We start from the raw sequence: 19,277 nt of genomic DNA, 5'->3' as shown, positions 1-19,277 counted from the left end.
TGACATTTCTGCCTGAGCAAATAGCTCTGTCTCCAATGAGGTTACCCCCTCAAGCCCTAAGAGACGCCTCATACTAACGCAAACATAGATTAACACGACTAGTGAATTAGTTACTCAGGCTGCACCATCGCAGTCTGGTTGAAGTCTGGGTTCAATTTGCCACCAACTACAACATCTTAGAACTCAGGAGAAGGGCTCCGTCCCAGCCAATGGCAGGGCAGCTGTAGCTGCGACAGGGCAGTCTTCCCATCAGCAGTGAATTCTGGGTTGCAGCCAAGACCATATGGTGGTCCCGTTTTCTATTTGTCTTTGTTTTCGTTGTAAAGTGAGTGCCACGAGCATAGAGTGCTCCTAGCAACAAACAGGACTATGGATGAGAGAGGAATTGCTCTTCAGTGAGGCAAAGGGACAGCCACCTTGACAGCGCCCTGTCCCGTGTCAGAGTTGATGGCGTCCCACAAACCAGCGCAAACAGGGAAAAGACAGCGCTTTCAAAGAAGCGTTAACCCAGGAGCTGACTGACAGCAGGGTGTTTTTTAAGACAAGATGCATCTGAGTCAAGGTCCCCCACGTTGTCACTCTTTTTTGAAGTATCAAGTTCTGCCAGCTTTCCTCTCCTGGAGTGGGCGAACTCTGCCACCAGATATTCAGTTCTCTCTTACAATTACTTTCCAAAGCCGTCAGCCTGCAAAGTTCTTTTAGTGTCCTTTACCCCCATGATAATGTACAGGTTCCTCCTATGTTTTCTTCATTCCTTCCAACACAGCTGGTGTCATTCATCTACATCTATACTAATCCACTCAAGATACCCCCAAAGGAACCATATCTCATGACAAACGCAAGAAGGTATATTTTAGAGGCATCTTCAAAGTGTCAGTCTGTATGGGACCAGAGGCAAAGCCAGCAGAAAACAAAGACAAAGACAGTACCAAATCCCTACATGATGTTACAACAAAAACCTCTTTTCTGCAGAAATAACAATAGCTAACACGCATGCTCACTAATTGCCAGGCACTGTTATAAGCCTTTATAGATGTATGGAACTCGTTTAATCTTCCCAACAACCCTGAGGTAGGTCTTATTATTAATCTGATTTTACAGATGAGGAAACTGCAGCACAGAAAGATGAAATAACCGGTTGAGTTTCTGAGGAGCCACTAGTGGGCAGGTCTGGTGTCCACACGCTTAACCCCAGGCTACTTTGCGTTTTCAAGACTCAGGTGTTTTCTACTACTTAAATTTCATATTATAGGTTTTTAGTGTAAAAAAGAATCTGGAATGTCTTTGTCCATTTCGTATAGAAAAAGTCAATACCACAAATATTTAGTGTAAGAAATTTGGAATACATTTGACCCTTGAACAACGTAGGGGTTAAGGGGACCCACCCCCCGCACACTCGAAAATCTGTGTATAACTTTACAATCAGCGCTCTGTATCCTGGTTCCACATACAAGGAGTCAACCAGCTAACTGTGGATTGAGTCATACAGTCGTCTGTAGCAAGTGAAAAAAATCGGGACGTAAGTAGACCCATGCACTTCAAACACACATTGTTCAAGGATCAACTGTATTCTAAAATATGATTTAAGCTATTTGGCTCTGTGTGTATGTGTCTTAATATTCTTCTTATTTATTTATTTACTTATTGGCCAAGGGTAGTATGTATGTATGTATGTATGTATTTATTTATTTATTTATATTGATTTATTTATTTATTTATTTATTTATTTTGCGGTACGCGGGCCTCTCACTGTTGTGGCCTCTTCCGTTGCGGAGCACAGGCTCCAGACGCGCAGGCTCAGTGGCCATGGCTCACGGGCCCAGCCGCTCCGCGGCACGTGGGATCCTCCCAGACATGGGCATGAACTCGTGTCCCCTGCATCGGCAGGCAGACTCTCAACCACTGCACCACCAGGGAAGCCCTATTTATTTATTTTTTATAGAATTATTTTTTAAATTGAAGTATAGTTGATGACTATGTTTTTTAAAAATGTATTTAAATTTATTTTGAAATAGAAATTCACAGTTCTTGTTTGTGGGTAAGTTTAGGCCATGTTTTCTTATCTGTAAGGATGTTGTTTTGTTCCTTATTCTTTTTTAAAAAATTTTTATTGGAGTATAATTGCTTTACAATGTTGTGTTAGTTTCTGCTGTACAGCAAAGTGAATCAGCTATATGTATACATATATCCCCTCTTTTTTTGGATTTCCTTCCCATTTAGGTCACCACAGAGCACTGAGGAGAGTTCCCTGTGCAATACAGTAGGTTCTCATTAGTTATCTATTTTATATATAGTAGTGTGTATATGTCAATCCCTATTCCGAATTCATCCCACCCTTCCTTCCCCCCTTGGCAACCGTAAGTTTGTTTTCTACATCTGTGACTCTATTTCTGCTTTGCAAATAAGTTCATCTGTATCATTTTTCTAGTTTCCACATGTAAGAAAAATTATATATTTGTTTTTCTCTTTCTGACTTACTTCACTCTGTATGACAGTGAGTATTTTCTATAGAATCAAAAGATTTATTTTTTATAGTGATTCACACTTTACTATAGGTAATGCCATTAGAACTGGATTAAATAATAAGGCCCTTTACTGTGCCACTGACAGTAAATCTAGAGGTAAAGTACATCCACAACGTGCCACATGTCCAAGCACACCCAGGGCCCAGCAAGGAGAATGACATCACTGTGCTTTAAACCTATCACAGTGCACCCTCTGAGCACAGCCAGGCCCAGGCTGGCAGCAGGGCGGAAATGGAGGGTAAGCTGTCAGGGGGCAACCAACAACGTCTTCCACAATGGCATGGAGTGGGCTGGAGGATACAATTTAGAATCAGTACCGAGAAGTAGAATAATAATATTTTGAAGTTTCATCTTCTTTTTGCCAGAATACTTCACCATTGTCCCCAGCCTGAGTACGACTGGTGGTTGCTGACTTGCCTTCGGGGCGATAGCTATGGCTGGAAAGGAAGGCTGGCAAGGAGGGAGGGAGATGGTGTGGGACAGGGAAGGCCCGTGAGCTTGGAAGATTCGAGCCCAGGTCTCCAGTTCTGGAGCTCTTCCTCTATGCCAGGCTTTTACCAGAGCCTATAGAATATACTGCCTCAACAGTATTATTATTCCACTTTCACACATAATAAAACTGAGTCTCAGTGAGGTCTCATAACGTGTCCAAGGCCACAGAAATAGGAATCAGTGGCCCTATGGTTTGAACCCCTACAGTCTGACTCTGGGGTCCTGGCACTGACACACAGTCCTGACACTAGGAGGGTTTCTTTCAATGAGGTCTGGGGACGGCCTGCGTCAGACTTAATGGAGCACTTACAATGCAGATTCCTGGGCTCTAGGACAGGAGCCATTCATCAGACTTTCTGTGGGCAGAGTTTTAGAGTAGGAAATTGAAACTTCCCCATGCTGAAGTTTAAGAACAATTGGATGACCACCTATTGCTTCCCATCTGTGTTCTGACCTTGGGCAAGTCACTGTTTCTCTTTGAACCTCAGTTTCCTCCCTTGTAAAAAGAGGATGAGTAAGGTCACTTTCAGCTCAAAAACTCTGATTCTGATTCTAATTCATCAAAAAAAAAATTTATTGGAGTATAGTTGCTTTTCAATGTTGTGTTAATTTCTGCTGTACAGCAAAGTGAATCAGCTATACGTATACGTATATCTGATATACGTATATCTGATACGTATATCCCCTCTTTTTTGGATTTCCTTCCCGTTTAGGTCACCACAGAGCATTGAGTAGAGTTCCCTGTGCTACGCAGTAGGTTCTCACTGGCTATCTATTTTATACATAGTGATTCTAATTCATTTTAAACCCAACCACCCGACTGCAGCCTGCCAACCTGCCTTTTTCCAGGTATCTCCTTATCTTTAAACATTAGTGTTATTGAGATGATATTTTAAATGTTACAGAATTTGTAGTTAGATGCACAAATATTCATAGAGTTTCCCTGGAAATCTGGGAGAATTGGATGCCCCTGAATGTGACATATTTGAAGTGTAACCCTCCCTTAAGCCTAGGGCTAGGACTAAAGAACCTCACTAGGTCTCATATTCAAGATTTTTTAAATCTCTGATTTCTTGGTGCCACTAGAAATGAAACTCTTTGATAATTTTAATTTCCTTTCTGAAAACACAATCTCATTTAGTGAACATCTTTCAAAGGTTTAAACCAGGCATCCTACACCGGCCATGGGCTCGAACACATTTGGGGTTCTCTCTGGTTTCATTTTCTGAACTTTTTCTTGGAGAAAGGAAAACAAAAACTAGGGCATTGGCCAAACAAGTCTGGCCACTCAGTGAATAGGTTTCCAGATAAGAATGACCTGAAGGACTTCCCATGGGCGTGAGGGAAATCGCATACGCCATCCAGGGAAGAGGACCAGGAAATCACTTCTTGCTTCCAAACAGCGGCTAGCCATCGGGGATGGCCCTGTGAGGCTCGGAGGACCACGGCAGGAAGGCACTGGTCAGCAGCGAGACTAAGCTCGGCTTGGAGCTGCCGGACCTGCCTGAGTCCTCCCGATGAGTCCTGCTTGGCTCTCCCTTCACCGAGCATGAGGCTGTGGGGTGAATGGCCTCGTACTGGAGACCTGGAAGTTTGTTAGACGTCTGATCAGAGCAGGAGCCGGCCTGGGACAACGGTGCTGGGCAGGTAACAGGCATTTCTCCTAATGGGGGTCTGTCTCCCTTTGTAGCAAGACCTCAGGGGCAGCTAGGTCACTCTGACACTCCTTTAAGTCATCTTTCAGTTACGACCCTCTGCCTGATTTTCTTTTCTGTAGCTGTGACATGTATGTTGGGAGAACAAAGCATGTCTGGTCAAGGGCAGTTTGCATGCAGGCTGTTGGTTAAGTTGGTGAGACTGCATTTAGGGAGACTCAGTGTCTGGCAGTGAGCTGAGATGCTTTTAGGATTTCCTCTAAAATAAAAAAAGCTTTCCTTTTCTTTTCCTTTCTTTTTAATGAGTTTTCCCATCCCTGAGCCAGAAAATACCATAAAAACCAGAGCATTTTTGAATTGCTATGTGAGTGTTTCCATGCCAGGCAGCAGGGGAGGCTACCCTGAGCGTAGCAGGAGGGGCACGGGTATCCTCAGGTCCCAGGCAGTCCTGGGAATGTGAAATGTAAGATGCTGCTCCACCCAGACTGAGGGGAAAGGGGTTTGCAGGTCAGCGCTGGGAAGGATGTCAGGAAAAGTGCTGGGATCAAGAGCAGGCAGGCTTGTCTCGAGTGTTCTAGAAGGAAGGAAATGCCCTATGATGTGTGGTTTGCTTAAACCATTTTTATGGTTTAACGTAACATCTTTATTAGAGTGTAATTGCTTTACAGTGTTGTGTTAGTTTCTGCTGTACAACAAAGTGAATCAGCTATACGTGCACATATATCCCCATATCCCCTCGCTCTTGTGTCTCCCTCCCACCCTCCCTATCCCACCCCTCTAGGTGGACACAAAGCACCGAGCTGATCTCCCTGTGCTATGGGGCTGCTTCCCACTAGCTATCTATTTTACATTTGGTAGTGTATACACGTCCATGTCACTCTCTCACTTCGTCCCAGCTTACCCTTCCCCCTCCCCATGTCCTCAAGTCCATTCTCTATGTCTGCGTCATTATTCCTGCCCTGCCCCTAGGTTCTTCAGAACCTTTTTTTTTTTTTTTTAGTTTCCATATATATGTGTTAGCATATGGTATTTGTTTTTCTGTTTCTGACATTTCACTCTATATGACAGACTCTAGGTCCATCCACCTCACTCAAATAACTCAATTTTGTTTCTTTATGGCTGAGTAATATTCCATTGTATATATGTGCCACATCTTCTTTATCCATTCATCTGTCTTTGGACACTTAGGTTGCTTTCATGTCCTGGCTATTGTAAATAGTGCTGCAGTGAACATTGTGCTATATGACTCTTTTCGAATTATGGTTTTCTCAGGGTATATGCCCAGTAGTGGGATTGCTGGGTTATATGGTAGTTTTATTTTTAGTTTTTTAAGGAACCTCCATACTGTTCTCCATAGTGGCTGTATCAAGTTACATTCCTACCAACAGTGCAAGAGGGTTCCCTTTTCTCCACGCCCTCTCCAGTATTTGTTGTTTTTAGATTTTTTGATGATGGCCCTTCTGACCGGTGTGAGGTGATACCTCATTGTAGTTTTGATTTGCATTTCTCTAATGATTAGTAATGTTGAGCATCCTTTCATGTGTTTGTTGGCAATCTGTATATCTTCTTTGGAGAAATGTATATTTAGGTCTTCTGCCCATTTTTGGATTGGGTTTAAGCCATGTTTTCTTGTACTTTATAGAAATCCAGGCCACACCACTTCACTGCAGCTCAGTTTTTTCCTTCATAAAGGGCTAATGTTTGGGGCCTTTCATTTTTGAATTACACAAGTAATGCATGACTATATTCGTACTATAATAGACTATGTCTAACAATTTTTCAAGCCCCGCACACCCGATATGCATTAGTTTTTTTCCCTCCCCAAAGTTATCCCATCAGTTGTTTGCTGTGTATATTATCAGTTAAATGACGTATTTTTCTGTCTTCCCAGCTCTTAGGACAAGTCAGGGCATATAGGACTACAAGAAATTCTCTTTGTCAGATCCATGTATTGGTCTTTAACAATACCTTCCTCTCACTGGAAAGAAAAAATAATACATGGGGAATGTGAACAGCGCTTTTAATATTTAGAAAAGTTTGAAAGAGTTTTATTCATTTTCAGCATTATTATTTTTGTGTTGGTTTTGGCTTTGGCAACTAATAGTATTCATAACAATTTCCCAGGGATTAAATTCTAGATTTTTCAACTAGTAGTTTTGGCTTCTCTCCTGAAGGCCATCAAAGGCATTCTGTTCTGGAAAATAAAAGAAAAGAAAATTAACTGGATAGATGGATGGATGGATGGATAGATAGATAGATAGATAGATAGATAGATGATAGCTAGCCGGCTAGATTAAGTTGTTGGCTCTGGGAAAATGGGGAGCGTGTGGGAGAGATTCCCTTTTTATTTAATGGATAATAGTTGGGTTTAACAGATGGGTTCATTTTCTATTTCTTTTAGCTTTCTGTAAAAAGGTGGCCTTTTATTTTTTTTTCCTTCCATACAGTATTATGAGACAAGTGAATAAGAAAAAAACACTGTGAACAAGTTGGTATGGGTCATGGAGAGAGGATCCGGAATGAAGTTGCATGAGCAATGTCAAGTCCAAGAATAATCACAAAATACCGTCAGTTGCTATTTGGCATTTTCTTGCCCTTCCCAAGGTTTCTCTACCCCAAACTAGAGGGCCAGTTGGCCCTGCTGATTTTGGACATTCTCTGTGCTTTCTTGACCCTCCTGTTAAATTTGCCTGCCTTGACTCTTTCTCAGGGTAATTCAATGAATCCTTTCACCCTACTGCACAGGGCTAGCCCCTGATAGAGACCTCCTCATCCTTCACCATGTCATAGGTAAAGCAGGTAGCTTGTTCCCATTTTATGGAATACAAAAATGAGAGGCTCAGAGGTTTTGTTGTTTGCTCAGCATCTCACAATTCATCTTTTGGGGGCACTGAAATAAGAAGAAGCCCAGATCTCTGCCTTTCCAACATAAGGATAAAAGTCATGTGGAATAGAGAATGAATGTGATTGGCTAGATTCTATAAACTTGGTAGCAACATGGATTCCCAGTTGTGCTGGAAGTCTGTAGACAGATTAAGCTATTGCCTGGTCCAGATTTTAGCAGATTCTAATGCCTGCTGCCCATTGGTATCACCCCCAGAAACTTAACAAAAAGAAAGTGATGCCCAGACACTTCCCTGGAATAACTGAGTCAGAATCTCTGGGGAAAGGGCTCGGGCATAGTTTTTTTGTTTGGTTCGTTTGTTTTTAAACCTCCAAAGTGATTCTGTTATGCCGTGAGGGTTGAGAACCACTGAGTCCAAACTGTAAGAGATAAAGTCTAAATTGAGAAGCAGAAGTGATACCGCTTCATGGAGCCGAGAAGCTGGGGCCAGAAGTCCCAGCAGCTGTGAACATCACGTATTAGGATTCTGGCGGCTCCTATTTATGAGAGGAACAGCCCCCTCTCACATCTGCAGGTGAGAATGAAGAGGCATCTCTACTCCCCAGACAATGGCACTGCCTTTCAAGTTTAAATCAGAACAACCCCACTGGCTTCCCTGCAGATTCACTGGCTCCCTGTTACTTGCCGAGTTTACAGAATCAGATGAAATGTTCTAGGTAAACAGGACGTGCTCTTCTACCGCCAAATGACTACGGGGGTGGAGGTCATCTATTCTACTCAATGTCATTTTAACGTGTCTCAGTTCCCAGAAAAAGAAATACTCATTATCCTTTGCATGATCCGCCACTTTCTGGATTGATCTATAGGTGGATAGACAATAATTCAGAGCTATTTGTTTTTTTTAAAAATAGATTTTATTTATTTACTTATTTATTTTTGGCTGCGTTGGGTCTTCGTTGCTGCGCGTGGGCTTTTCTGTAGTTGTGGAGAGCGGGTGCTACTCTTCGTGGTGGTGCCTGGGCTTCTCATTGCAGTGGCTTCTCTTGTTACAGAGCATGGGCTCTAGGTGCGTGGGCTTCAGTAGTTGTGGCACGCGGGCTCAGCAGTTGTGGCTCACTGGGTTAGTTGCTCCGCGGCACGTGGGATCTTCCTGGACCAGGGATCAAACCTGTGTCCCCTGCATTGGCAGGAGGATTTTTAACCACTGCACCACCAGGGAATCCCCAGAGCTGTTTTTTAATCAGAAGATGTGTCCCTAGAAACTTCCTCGCCGACATTTCTCAGTATAATCCAAATTAGTATCACTCATCGCTGTAATCTTTGTCTCCTTTATAAGGAGAACTGGGTGGGTGGGGGGGCCCTCTCAGCCTCAGTTTCCCCAGGTCCTGGGAGTTTCAACACAGAGTAGGTGCTGCAGGAAGGCTTGTTGGGTTAAATATCTGTGTTGACTGTGGAGGCGCTATGAATTCACACGTTATTTACCAGCTCAGCATTTCAACTCACCTTGTCTGATTCTAGTGATGATAGTTAAAATAACTGGAGTCTTGCCTATTTCCTAAAAGATAATCACAAAGGTGAAACCTTTAAAGTCACAGCTTAGTGGAAGCGTTTACGGTGATAGGTGTGCAAAGAGCTGTAGAATTACAAAGACAGAGAATCCTTTCCTTTAATCAGCTTATACTCAGAATGGGAGGCAGGGCTCAGGCCTTGGGAATTTTAATAATAACAGGTAATATTTACTGAGTACTTATTATGTGCCAGGCACGGTGTTCAGTGCTTTACAAAGACTGTTAAGTCATATAGTTATTCCAATAATCCAATACCTCAGGTACTATTATAATACCTACTTTATAGACAAAAGGACACACAATTTTAAGTAAGTTGCCCGAGGCACACAAAGCTGGCAAGTAGTGAAGCCGGGATTCCAGCTCAGGCAGTCTGACTTACCAGTCCAGAGGCCTAATTACTGTGCTGTGCTCCAAAAACCACAATAGTGCTGCAAAAAAATCCAAATGCCAGGGCCAACAGAGTAGTGGAGGAGAGAAATGCAGTGTATTCCAAAGAATGATGTATTGCTCGAAAAGACAAGAAAAGAGGCATGTGCCATAAAGGGTAAGAGCTCAGATTCGGCAACAGAGTTGGCTACATACTGTGTGACTTGGGGTGTGTGATTTAATTTACCGAAGTCTCAGTTTCTCCATCAGTAAAATGGGGATATTGCTACTTCAAACAATATAGGATTTAAGGATTAAATGAGCCTAGTACATGCAGAGCGCTTAATCTAATGCCAGCATATAGCGAGGGCTTGATAAATGATAGCAATTGTTGTTACTAAGGGAATAAGCAAGACCTGAAATAATGAGTACATCTCAGAAGGGAGGCATGGGTCATTTCAACTGCCAAGAATAGTGTGAGAAGAAGCTAAGAGGTAGCAATCCATTCAACCAATATTTGTTGTTAATATTTAGGACACATTTTGCAAAAAATGGTACAATAAAAGCTTGTGAGTAGGTCAGCCTGTTCTGTATCCAAGTGTCATGGAAGAAAAATGTAGCAGGGCTGGGTTTTCCTTAGGTTGCGGTGACCATGCTTGCCAGGTGAATCACCCCAAATATTCTCTGGGCATTTGAGAATGTTCAGAGTACTTGAATGTGGTACAGTAGCAATCTATGAAAAATAGTGTTCTAGGCAAATGAATCAGCTGATGGTATTGGATATTGGACAGGGAGGAAAGGAGGGAGGGTTCAGGAGATTGCTGCAGTCATCCCGGTGAGGATAGTGACGAGATGGTAATGTCCACACCAATATGGAGGCCGAGGAAAAGAAAACATGGCAGTGGAGGTATTTACAGGACTTAGCGAATGGTTGAATTGCTTCCCCAACTCCTGCCCTCGATTCTTGTAACCAGGAATACCTGTGGGGTTGTGAGTCTGTGAAACTGAAGAATGAAGCCAGCAGCTGGCAAACCTGGGAAGAGGTGGGTTAGGAGAGAAGAGACACATTACTTCTGGATGAGCTGAATTTAGACCCAGCTGGAAATAGTCTAGTTGGAAAGATGTTCCTAATATTTATCAAAGAGATCAAGGTGGAAATAAAGTTTGGGGAATTTTCATGTAAACTGATAATTAAAACTATAGATGTGGGCTTCCCTGGTGGCGCAGTGGTTGGAAGTCCGCCTGCCGATGCAGGGGACACGGGTTCGTGCCCCGGTCTGGGAAGATCCCACATGCCACGGAGCGGCTGGGCCTGTGAGCCATGGCCGCTGAGCCTGCGCGTCCGGAGCCTGTGCTCCGCAACGGGAGAGGCCACAACAGTGAGAGGCCCACATACCACACACACACACAAAAAAAACTATAGATGTGGACAAGCTCCCTAAGAGAAAGTGTGTCAAGGGAGATCATCCAAGGACCCAAGGGAGGTCTGGAGGGCCTACAGTGAGACAGTCAGTGTAGGATGAGAAGGATGGAATCATAGGAGGAGAGAAAGGAGCAAAGACTGGAGCGAGGAGAGACCCCAGGGGAAAAGAGGGGGCTGTGAAGCAGGAGGTGTTAAATGTGGTCAGAAATCAACAAGAAACCAGGGAGGGCCAGCACTAGTGAAGAATATCACACTTTAGAAAATACTTTTTTTTTTACACATCTTTATTAGAGTATAGTTGCTTTACAATGGTGTGTTAGTTTCTGCTTTTAACAAAGTGAATCAGTTATACATATACATATGTTCCCATATCTCTTCCCTCTTGTGTCTCCCTCCCTCCCTCCCACCCTCCCTATCCCACCCCTCTAGGTGGTCACAAAGCACCGCGCTGATCTCCCTGGGCTATGCGGCTGCTTCCCACTAGCTATCTACCTTACGTTTGGTAGTGTATATATGTCCATGCCACTCTCTCACTTCGTCCCAGCTTCCCCTTTAGAAAATACTTTTCATAATAAGGTGAGGACTAAAGTCAGACTATCCAGATTAAGGAAATTTTGGAATGGCCATGACTTCTCAGGGTACTGTATTTGGGGGGAAAAATAATACTTTTTTCATTTTAAGTAGCACACATACATACATTATTCTTAAAGTCTAACAAAATGGAAATTTAAGAGAAGTGAAGTCACTGGCTAAGGACACCAAGGCCTGATGTCAGAGATATGGAGTGAATGGGGGCTGGGAAGGGAGGCAGCGCAGAGGGCTAAGATGGCCCTGCCGATTATTAAAATGTGGGAATAACTGAAACCACAAGGTAGATAAATAACTGCTGCCCCGGGGCCCCTGGAGTGTCCGGAGTGCCCCCTCCCACCTCTGCCTCGGTCACCCAGTTGCTTGCCTTGGGCCCTTGCACAGACCTCCCCACTCACTGGCAATGAGGGCCCTGAGGCCTCTGCTCTTGCAGCGACCAGGGACTGCTCTGATTGGGTCACTACTGTTGTTATTAGAACGCTCAGTATTATTTTGAATCTCACCTCGTAAAGAGTAGAACCACAGAACTGTAAAGGTTTGGACCAACACCCAAGCCCCCTGAGGCTCTATACAGCCTGGCAGCCAACCCCAGGGCCACCCTCCATGGCAGTGGAAATGCATTGTCTTGCCAGGGCTTAGGGAAACCCCTCCATGTGGTAAATGAAAGTAGCAAGATGGTTGAGATAAGAGCAGAGTTAGGAACTTAATGTTTTCGTGGAGATGGCAATCTCTTGCTCAAAGGTTGAAATCCTCCAGTGATTTACAACAAAGAAAGAAGGATAAAAGGTTATCAATGCCACACACATGTGCAGTGTGTTTTAGAAAACTTGACTCCATTGTGTACAAACAAATGTTCCTCTATAATCTGATAGGACTGAGCTACCCTGACACAATGCTACTGCAGGACTTTATTTTAAGGCAAAGGAAAATTAAATAGAAAAAAAAAATTTCAAGGCAGTTCTTTCATTGGTATTGTGTTTGTGTTAAATAAATATTTAGCTTATAGTTCTGCATGTGTGACGGATGAATCATCTCATTAGATAAGGTCAGCAAAGGTAAGTTTTATCACTTCTGTGTTTGAAAATACAGATCTGTGAAGGCGGGCTCTTAAAGTAGTCCTTGAGGACTTTTAATCTGCACTTCTGCAATTCAGGAGGGAGGTTATTGATGACATCCTGTCTTAATTGCAACCCTGAGCAGAGAATAATAATCTCAGTCAAATTTGCAATGGAAGTCCTGAAATTTCATACTACCATTCATCATCTGCCATCAAGAGGAACTCTGCTTTGAATTATTCTCTAGTAGTAGTATAACATAGATATATGTGCCCCAGAACATAGGGAACAGGGCATAGGAAGATATACCATTGGCTTTTTCAAAGGATACAATACCTGTCTAGTTAGTCACACACAGGCCAAGGATTAGTAAGATGCATGGCTTCCCCTGTTAGTGTCCTAGCATGCAATGCAATTCTTCCTTTCTTAAAAAGAAAACCATGCATATAACATCACCATCTGTGTATGACACAGAAACCAAGCAGTTTACCTATGGGAAGAATCGCTACTCTCTCTCCTCCACTTTTTAACCAAATATCTTGAGTTTTATGTGCCCACCACACTCACAAGTCCTGACCTCCCATTTATAGCTGAACAGAGCAGGGAATCTCCAACCAGGAGGCAGTCGTTTGCCTGAGCATTAAAGGGTGGATAGAATTTGAATATGTGGTGATTATGTTGAGTCAAAGGGACAGGAAAAAAAGGGAGACCAGGAAACCAAGTAAATGATGACAGGATTACAAACACTGAAAAATAGTTTGACCATAATAACTACCCTTCCCCACTCCAGGATTAAGTCTCAAAGATTAATGTTCATATTATTACTTTTGCATGAACACTGGGAAATCTCTTGCACTATTTTAAATTATGAAAAAGCAACCAGCTACAGTAGTGAAAATATGATAGGTGCTTATTAAATAAGCCAGCTCCAGGTCATGAGGGCCCTCAGCATCAGCAAAAGCCATTGCCTTTGTTCCGAAGGCAGCTGGGAGCTGAACAGAGGTAACACATGAGAAGAGCGCTTCCAGAAGGTCAATCTTGCATCTACATAGGTGATGGGCAGAGAGGAAAAGAATCCAGCCATCGCAGTGGTGCATGTGAGGGGCAGTGAAGGCCTGGACTGTGTAGTCAACCAGAGATGTGAGAGATAAGTGCAAGAGATAGTTACGATTAGGCTCAGAAGCCTAAGTGAGGTTACAATGGATTTGAAATAATTGTGAGAAATTTTGGCACCTTCACAGGCCAATTCCTCTGCCCCAAATTTGAAATCACCAGGGACCATCAGCTCCCTGGCTTTGCTGAAAAGAAAACTGAGACTCAGAGAGGTGAAGTGACTTGCCCCAGTTCACGAACCAATCAGTGCCAAAGTGAGGCTAGAATTCAGTTGCCTGGTCTAAGGTCCATATAGAGAAAGTTTTTCATTTATTCTTATTGATATCCCACTGAGAAGATCTCATAGGCCAAATGGTATCTTTTCCCAATGGAATAGGTTGCAAAATTTATAATTTTGTCACTACCACATATCAACTGTGCAATCTTGGTGAGCTACTCATCCTTCTAACCTTCCCTTTCCATTTTTGAATATGGAATAATTAGGGATAATTTAGTGGTATCATAGGATCATGGAGAGGGTTAAATGACATAATCCTTGGAGAGAGCTTAGCACCATGCCTGAAACAGATCCAGTAAATGACAGGGATCTATCACCATCAGCAGCATCATCACCATCACCATTGCTGATAATTATTCTCCAGCATCCTATCACAAACAACTTGTCTGACTGTAGGACAACATTATTATCTATTGATAGAATTTTAAGAATCCTTGGTTGAGCTCTTCAGTCCTGACTGACTCGACCCCTAGCTGCCTTTGAGACACAGAGCCCTTGCCAGGCCCTAGTTTTCTCATCTAAAAAACTAAGAGGAGTGTGTGTGTGCATGTGTGTGTGTGTGTTAGTGTGTGTGTGTTTGTAGAGGGCTGGCAAGAGTGCTTGAACTAGAGATGACTTCTCATTTGTCTTTCAGTTTTAAACTGTGTATGTTTTATGCTCTATTCAGACACACCAATAATCCATTTTTCAATTTTCATAAAAACATTCCCAGAATAAATAGTAAATACTGGGCAGCAGACCAGAGGGCCACACTCACACTTTTTGAGTGATAAAAAATAAAAAGAGGTATCATTTTTATTGAATTCTATATTAGTTTGCTAGGAGCACTGTAATAAAGTCCTGCAGATTGGGTAGCTTAAACAACAGAAATTTATTTTCTCACAATTCTGGAGCTTGGAGGTCTGAAATCAAGGTGTTGGCAGAATTGGTTTCTTCAGAAGCCTCTCTCCTTGGCTTGTAGATGCTGTCTTCCTCTGGTGTCTTCATGTGGCCATTCCTCTGCGTGGGTCTGTGTCCTAATCTCCTCTTATATGGTCACTGATCATATTGGATTAGGGTCCCACCCATATGACCTCATTTTGATGCAATGACCTCTTTAAAGACCCTGTCTCCAAATGAGGTCACATTCTGAGCTGCTGGGGGGTTGGAATTCAACACATTAATTCTGGAGGACACAACTCAGCCCTTAACAAATTCAGCTGTGACCAGGCTTTTTTGTGCTTCGTGGGCACAATCTCTAATCTTTACAACAATGCTGCAAAGCAGGTACTGTGATCCCCATTATTCACATCAGGAAACTGAGGCTCCATGGGGTTAAGTGTCTCACCAACAGTTACTAAGTGATGGAGCTGGAATCAGAACATAGACCTGTTTTGCATCAAAGCTAGTGCTCTTTCCACTACAGTCTATTACAGAAAGGAGAGAATCACTGGACACCTAATGTCATTACATTCATTTTCTTTCCAAGTCAAAGCAAAAAGTAGCTCTGCCTTCTCTGTTGATGGTGATTGCTCAGGAGAGCAATGCACTCCCAGGGACCGTGGCTGAGCCTTCATCACAGTGGTTGGACAAGCTGACCAAGGCAACGTCCACAAGGAATTCAAGGGACAGCTAAACATCACCCTTTGGGCTGCTTTGTTCCCTTTAAAAAGAGACAAGGGCCTCTGCTTATGCTCATCTCCTTTGCCTGGGATTCTCTTTTCTTGCCCCGTTTTACATTAAAACATTACCCACACTTCAGGGTCTGGCTGGAGACCTCGGTCACTCCCAAACTCACCCAACTTCCCCCTGTCCAACTTCCTCCAGTCATCTCATCCCTTCACGCTGCAGCTCACTTTGGAGACAGGCCAAGTTGGGGGCGATTCTCACTCTGTTACTTACTAGCTGGGTGGCCTGGGTCAGTTCGGTAACCTCTCTGAGAGCCTTCACGTTCTCATCTATAAATTAGGATTAAAACACCTACCTCACAGGCTTACTGTGAGAGGCAAATTAAGTGAATGAACATATTAATTGCACTGAGGGCTGTGCCTGGTACCTAGTAGGCATTTAGTAAATAGCATTTTTAAACTTACATTTTTTCTTCCAGTCTCTGTTTGCATGCCTTCCCGATGAGATTGAGAACTTCTTAGGGGCAAGGACCATGACTCATGTCAATTCATGAATGCGTAGCACGAATTTAGGCCTACCGAAAGTTTTCAATGTTTGTTGGTTCGTAATTGTGCACCATGATTGGTTCTATGTGAGATATATAATACAACCTCAAATAACAGACTTGGCTGCTTAATTGCATCAAAAACTATTGGGTAGATCACATTTGAGTCCATACTCCCATGAAACCATCATTCATCCACCATTGATTGACTGCCTCCTAAATGCATCCCCCTTAAAATTCTGTTTCTATGTAGTTTCTTTAGTAGGCAGAGGACCATAGGCTGGTGATGGAAAGTGACAGGAGTGTGGATAGAGCAATGGGATGCTGAAAACGTGGACCTGCAGACCTCAAACCTCCCTCTGCATCAGAAACAGCTGGGACAGATCCAGACGCTCAGCTCCCTACCCTGCCAGAAATGCTAATTCAGTTGGTCTGGCATGATATTAAAACAACCAATAAACAAATGAAAAGAGGAAAAAAAAAAAGAGAAATTCCCCAGGTGCTTGTTCTGATGTGCAGCCAGGGATAAGAACCATTTAAGCAGATGATGCTCACATGCTCCAGGGAACTTCCTTCCAGGGTGGTGGTACCCAGGCAATGTTAAGGGGAGGGGCTGTGCTCAGGGACCAAGCCAGGAGCAGAGCCCTGGACTGGAGGAAGGATGAGGCACCTGGGCAGAGGCTGATCAAATGTGGGCTTGCTTTCACCTCTTGCCTTCCTTCTCCCCAGGGGGAGCCAAGGAGAGTATCAAGGCTGGGGTCCCCAGGGGAGAGGGGCCGAGAACACCAGAGAGCACAGGAGGGCAGAGCTGTGTAGAGCTTAGGAAATCATTCCCAGAACGAGTCTCACGATTGCTCTATTTATACGGAGCTTGGAATCATAAATTGATGATGACATTGGGTCATCAGACCACACAGATGTGGCCATTTCAAGAACAGGCTTCTAAATTTGCAAAAGGAGTACAAGCCTCTTGACCCCTGCACCCACCCCCTCGATCAAACTGCGGCAGCTCAGGGCTGATGAAGGGTTTCCTGGAGGCCAGTTGATCTGAAGCACTGGTTGTTTAGAAGATTTGGGAGAACTGTTCCCTGATGTGTTTCAGGTCAGTTTCACAATGAATGTTTCTGGTGCACATCCTTCCAAAAGAGAATGTTGTTAAAGACTGCTCCAAGGAACCCAGACCCTCCTCCTCCAACTGCAGTGATGCTGAGAATCCGGGCGACTTCTTCTCGGCATATGAGGCTTATGATGTCAGGGTGCTTGATTTCCCTCCCCCTCTCTTCTAACTTCACAGACAGGAAAACAGAGTCTGAGGAACCAGGAAGTTGCTCATCACCCCAGGGTGACTACTAAGCATGAGGTCATATCTCCCAGCTTTTTCTAAGATAACAGCAGGCTCATATAGGTTGGTGAGTTTTATAGACAGTGTCCAGAATTTATAATTTAAAAGGAGAAAGAAATTGGAAATGACATCAGATATATTTCTTTCCATTTCTGCCTCTGCTTGTCTCTGAGTTTCTTAGCTGTGGTCTGCCATTTACTCCAGGAATTTGGAATAAATATAAACTTCTCAGGGATTTACAATGAAAGGGGCCCTACTGAAGATATATTGCCTTGACATGGGGTGCTACTCTGGGCTTTTCGTTGCATGGATTTGGATTCTCTTCCCCGTTAGCCAAGTTAAACAGCCTCCACTAGCTTCCTCACTGATGAGAACAGCTGGACGGTTACTGAGACGTTATTGATATAGGTGAGAATAGTGTGTCTTCAGAAGGCTCTCCCCAAACATGGCAGGAGCCCTAAAAACTGAACTGATCTTCAGCTGGTATCACTGTTCAGATTGGTCAGGCTCGCGCCATATTGGTTGTCAAATATTTTTAATACTACCTCTCCCTCAAACTGATGGCCTTCTTCCTTCAAGTGGAGGACCCACCCTTCACCCTTACCATGTAACTGATGACTGTGTGTAGCTGTTATCTTTCTTCTGTATCCAGAGAACATCCCCTCCCCACAGTGCAGTCCTTCCTACATCCGTATTTCTACTGAATTCTGATTTTGTGGCCACAAAATAGGTCAACAGAGAAAAGGATGTCAATTTCATCAAGAACTATGTCCAGGGAGGCTGGGGGAAGATGGGGACAGCGGACAGTATTGGCCAGTGGCTATTATACAAAGGGACCAGACATGACCATTTAGGTTGTGACCATTTATTTGGTCATTATCATGACCAAGATAATCCTTGCTAACTCTGACAAAGACCAACATTGGGAAACGAGAGAAAGATGTGGAGTCAGGGCTTCCCTGGTGGCTCAGTGGTTGAGAGTCCGCCTGCCGATGCAGGGGACACGGGTTCGTGCCCTGGTCCGGGAGGATCCCACATGCCGCGGAGCGGCTGGGCCCGTGAGCCATGGCCACTGAGCCTGTGCATCCGGAGCCTGTGCTCCGCAATGGGAGAGGCCTGCATACCGCAAAAAAAAAAAAGAAAAAAAGAAAAAAAAGATGTGGAGTCAGCTTGAATGTACTAAGGGAGGCTCATTAACTATTCAGTTACTAACTCTGGTCTCCTTGATTAACTGCCTCAAAATGGAACCAGCCAGTACAGTGCACTAAGTCAATGCCTAAAAAGATTAAATTCCCTCCAAAATACCCGATTCATCGCCAAAACAGTTGTTATCCCCAGGCTAAATCAGCCTGCTCCACACTCACAAAAGCCTACTCCCTTCAACAAGGAATGAGTGGTTATGCTTTCCCTGCAGTAGATGGATCTGGTCTTAAATATCTATTTCTGTAACCTAAATTGCAAAGCGTTTTCCAAAAGCTGTTGAGTTGTAGAATTTTAAAAATGTATTTGATTGCCAGATCTGCAAATTGGGTCAGTTTTCCAGGCCCTTATCCTTCCTTCTTTTCCACTGGGGAAGAGGAAAAGGAGGCAGCGACAGCTGGTGATTGAAACACAATCCTCCCTGGCATGTAAGTCTTGGCTATCTCTCCGTGTGTTATCCTGGCCAGGTCCCCTGGTGTCCCCGGCAATGCCTGGACCAAGGGCTGTCCTTGATGGCGGCCCTCTGGATTCCACTAAGGTCAGGGTGAAACCACTGCAGCCAGCAACCCTGGAGCTCTGCATAGCTTTTAGTCACATCTGAGCCTCAGAGAAGTCTGTGAGAGAATTAGAGGAGATCTAAGTATCCCCATTTCATAGATGAGCAAACTGGAGGCAG

At 43.8% G+C, this 19,277-nt stretch overlaps 1 protein-coding gene across 6 annotated transcripts in view; it reads left to right on the top strand.

Moving 5' to 3' along the window:
- Positions 1 to 19,277, top strand: part of ADGRF5 (adhesion G protein-coupled receptor F5) — a 111,682-nt gene that overhangs the window by 31,636 nt on the left and 60,769 nt on the right. For 5 of the 6 annotated variants that reach the window (XM_082638021.1, XM_082638020.1, XM_082638018.1 and 2 more), the window contains exon 1: positions 4,432 to 4,664. The exons of the other annotated variant lie outside the window; for it this stretch is intronic. The gene's annotated coding sequence lies outside the window, so the exon portion shown is untranslated. Of the gene's footprint in view, positions 1 to 4,431; positions 4,665 to 19,277 lie in introns of those variants that run through there. 6 annotated transcript variants of the gene reach the window in all.

The sequence above is a fragment of the Mesoplodon mirus genome (genome assembly GCF_964341445.2).
Source record: "Mesoplodon mirus genome assembly, chromosome: 12".
NCBI lineage: Eukaryota > Metazoa > Chordata > Mammalia > Artiodactyla > Ziphiidae > Mesoplodon > Mesoplodon mirus.
Note: the sequence above shows the minus strand (reverse complement) of the source record. Positions and strands in the feature narration are given on the sequence as shown.